We start from the raw sequence: 4671 nt of genomic DNA, 5'->3' as shown, positions 1-4671 counted from the left end.
CATTATTAATTCATTCCAAATCGCTTTCACTTGATGACTCACTCGAATCATATATATTCTCGATTAAATTATATGTAATTAATGCAATAATGGTATTATCCATTTCACCAATTTTTCACTCGATGATTATTAGCGAAAAAGGTTAGTTAAAAGTCTGCTGAAAGCGTACTGTAGTGCGTTCCGTTTTACTATTTTGCAGTAGCTTCAAAGTGCACAAAATTAAAAAGGAACGCTGTCAACAGTACACTTGCATGACGTCATAGTGCCAGTACTTGCAGTACATAACGGGACGCACCCTTTGATATCTAATGACATCGTTGACGTCATCAGATATCTAATGACGTCGTCAACGTCAAAATGACATCATTTTGATGTTTAATGACGTCATTTTGTAGGGTATCCAGTAAAATTTGAAAATGAAATTTAAACACATTTCAATAACATTTTAAGATTTTACAATTTTCCAGTAATATAATCAATATGTACAAAGAATAAAGTATTTTATTTTTTTAACCAAGTCGATATAAATTGCACGTTAATAAAATAAAACATACCCATTATAATATTCGATAAAATATTCTCTTATATTTGAATATTTAAAATCTAGAAATAACTTATTTGTAACACATTTTTGGATTCTGTAAATAAATAGCACATTGTATTATTTACGAAGTAAGATAACTGAAATATTTTTTACTCGAATAATCTCAGCTGATTCTTTTAGCTAAATATTTTTAGATAGATACAGCCTTATGAAATCTATATATTTATAATAATAAAACTTGGCTCGATTTATAAACTTTAGCGAAAAAATTTTGTTTCACTGATGAAATGACTCGATTTACAGTATTTCCGTAAGTAAAACGACTAATTTCACCAGTAAAATTTTTTTATTATTAAGACAATCCGAAGAAACTGAATGTTCACAAGTAAAAAAATCAAGGATTTACGAAAAATTTAAGCACATTACCAGGATTTTTAAAGGACAAACAAAATTCCATAACATTTCAAGGATTTCAAGGACGCCTGGACACCCTGTTTTAGTATTTATGACCTCCAACATCAAAATGATGTCACTTGATATCTAATGACGTCATCAACGTCAAAATGATGTCACTTTGATATCTAATGATGTCATTTCGACATCAAATAATGTCATTTTGATATCTAATGACGTCATTGACGTCAAAATGATATCACTTAATATCTGATGACATCATTCGACATCAAATGACGTATGCTTGCTCCCTTGATGTTTGACTAGCTGTAACTCAATAACCTTAATTATTTAGCTTTGAAGCTGTTACATTCTTTGTTCAGCAGATCAAAAGCTACAATATATGAAAAAATCAGTCAATCCATCAAAATTCAATTTTGATAAGGATAGTGCAGAATCCTTTCTAATATTTAAAATAATATTTTTGAGGAAAAGTAATAAAGAGAAAAAGCTTAATTTAGAAAATCTATGGTATAAGCATTTTGAAAAAAATTATATATACTCGTATGTATACGTATATGAAATGTAACACACCGTATTAACACATAGAAACTCTTGGTATTGTCCTCTGAATTTTCAAGCATCGTTTTTGGACTTGACTCATAATCCCAGTGAGATATTGCCTAACATTACTACCATCAGGCATTGTAACGTCTCCACTTATTCTATACTTAGGCACTTTAGGTACATTCAAGTCTAAGGAAGATTTAACTACTTCAAGTGGCGTTTCCGTCCAAACTGGTAGGACAGATTCGGCACCTCTAATGATGCAGCATACGATATTTAAGCTGACCAACAATTCTTCCCTACAATTATTCATATATGTTAATCATTTATCTATGTGTATATCATAACATAATTTACATAAAAAGAATCGATATACATTTTATATGAACTGACCTACTTAATGATTTAGCATCTTGGCAGTATCCCTTGAGCTTATCAATTTGCATTGATAAATATCTGAAGAATATTCGTTGTACAGTCGCGATCTCTTCTTCGCCAGGAATATACCATTGATACAGAAGTCATCGAGGTTCACGCTCTGACCCCAATCCTGATGTAAGGATAATCGGGATCATTGTAGTCTCTCTTACCGGCTCTGTACTCGCAGGGAGCAATGGTCGACAGCGACCAGAGGACGCACTTGAGCAGATGACAGGCCAATTTATTCCCATCCATCGACCTTAGAAGCAGAACGCGATCAAGAACGTTGATCAGAGTGTCCATGTGCGGTATCAGATTGCTGCCCGGAGTGTTGACGATCGCGGACAATATGAGTAGAGCGTGTAGGAGGCGATGGTCCAGGTTCTCCTCCTTCAGCATGTCCTCCTCCTCGCTAACGAGCGGCAGGATCGTCTGCGCGAGCACCGGGACTAGGGCGTGCAGGGTGTCACGTCCGTTAAAGCGGGGAGAAGCTCTTGCAGACAACGGCGGCGAGTTGCCCGGCGACTTTCGTCTCGAGGATTCGTTCTGTCATGAACGCGCGCAGCTTGTGCAGGGCGCTTCGAAAGATCGCATCGCTGGTCTTCATCAACAGGGTCGAGCAGACGCCAGAAAGCGCGGTCTCCGCGATCGATTCGAGCTTGCTTTTCAGATTACCGCCGCGGTTCTCCAACCGCACGTTCTCCAACGAGCTGGAGTCGATGAACAGAAACACCCGGTCCAGAAATTGCAGCACGAAGTCCTCGAAACGCGAAGTCGCCTCGCAGATCATCCTCTCATCCTCCGTCATCATCGCAGTGGATCTAGAGGAGTCCACTATGGGGATCAGTGTGGCGTAAACGGAAATGAAGCGGAAGGTGGCGAGGCATTTGGTAATGTCGTTCGGATCGATCCCTGGTAAAGATGAAAACAACAGTGGCAATACGTGCATTGGCCCTTCGGAGAATGCGTAGTCTGCAAAAAGCAAAAATTTAATTAAATGCGTATGAGAAAAATATACAGGATGTGATTTTCATCGACCACCTTTACAAACTTTTTATTTTTGATTGTACAAGTTGCTTCAAACCAAAATTATTTGATTTAAAGGGGGACAGAATAGCGTTATTGACTCAAGGTTATTTAAAGGTCATTTACGTTTTTTTTAATGGAAACCATACTTTTATAAATAAACTGATTCCTTGTAATTTTCGGCATAAAAAAAGTTATAAGAGTAAGACAGCCAAAAAATGAATAGTTTAGAAAATATTTCATACTTAAATTGACATATAATAATTTTACAAAAATTATAAATATCTCGTAAAATATTAATTTTTTTATCATCTTACTCCTATAACTCTTTATGAAAATTGCGAGGAATTGATTTATAAAAAAAAATTGATTCAATTTAAAAAACATAAATGACCTTGAAAAGCGCCCCTTTAAAAAAAAGTCAGCAGCGCCATCTTCCCCCTTCAAATCAAACAACTTTTGTTTGAGACATTTTATTGTACAATCAAAAGTGAAAAATTTTTGAGGAACACTCTGTATATAAAATAAAATTAAAAGAAAAAACCTATACCTGTGTTTATATTTCTAGGACCTTGCACCATCGGTCTGGCAACAGCTACCATACAGATCATTGAAGCTGTAAGTTTATGAGGTTCAGTCAAAGAATCAAACGTAGAATACATTCTGTCCAACATATCTGGTATCACTAAATTCGGTCTCATGGTAGCAAGGTACTGCAAAGCGTGGCAAGCGTCGTTCACACCGAGTTTACTGAACATAGCTGTCATAGCTACGGGCAACATACTCTTGACGAAGGCATCCACATCGCTATCAGTTAATTTATAATGTTAGGAATTGGAGTCTCCCATGTTCGTTTAGCGTATCTTTCTCTGAAATCGTGAAATCAAGGTTTAATTAGATATTCCTTGAGATAATCTTGATAATAAATAATTCAAATTAATTAATTAATTTAATAAAAGTGCTATACTTGTTGGATTCTAACTGATATGTATTAGAATAAAAATATAGAATATAATATAAATATTTTACATTCAAAATACAAATATTAAATACCTACATACTTGTGTAAGCGTGAGATAAAATGATATGGAAGTTTGATAAGAAGTTCCCTTAACTTTCCCATCCACCGTCCAAATTGGCAGGATGAAAATAGGTTTCTATTGTTTTTAAAAACTTTTCTAAGTACATCTGTGCGCTTGAACCATTTCCCTGTACGAAATATATGTATGTGTATATACAGGATGTCATCATTTTAACTTACACAACAAAATACCTCTTGAAAAAATGCAAAAAAAATGTTTCAGACAAAAATTATAGGATTTTGAGGGGAAAAGAAGTTGGGGCTATTGACTTTTCCCCCCAAGACAATTTTTTTCAAAAAAACTATTACAAAAAAACTATTGAAAAAAACTTTTTTTATATCCATTAAAAACTGAAAAAACTTTCCTTTTTTCAAACACAATTTTCTCAATTAAAAAATGACAGTAGATTAGTTCAGAAATTTCCCATGTGCACCCTGTATTTTTACTGTTTACAAAATTAATTCACAAAAAATTTCTTACCAAAACTGCTATATCCACGAGCTAAAATTTTCCCATTTCTAGTTTATGCTTTGCGGGGGGGGGCGTTTGCTTATATACCACTGGCAAGTTTAAGCAGCGTATAAATCTGGAAAAAAAATTAAAGGGGAAAAGGCGGCTCCCAGTCGATGTACCCAAATA

At 34.9% G+C, this 4671-nt stretch overlaps 1 pseudogene; it reads right to left on the bottom strand.

Moving 5' to 3' along the window:
- Positions 1 to 1531: 1531 nt before the first annotated feature.
- LOC146723602 (proteasome activator complex subunit 4B-like) lies at positions 1532 to 4230 on the bottom strand (annotated as a pseudogene).
- Between the last annotated feature and the right edge of the window lie 441 nt (positions 4231 to 4671).

The sequence above is a fragment of the Nylanderia fulva genome, unplaced genomic scaffold (assembly GCF_048542155.1).
Source record: "Nylanderia fulva isolate GAGA-0341 unplaced genomic scaffold, ASM4854215v1 Scaffold1821, whole genome shotgun sequence".
NCBI lineage: Eukaryota > Metazoa > Arthropoda > Insecta > Hymenoptera > Formicidae > Nylanderia > Nylanderia fulva.
The sequence above is the reverse complement of the archived record's forward strand: the minus strand, read 5'-3'. Positions and strand labels throughout refer to the sequence as shown.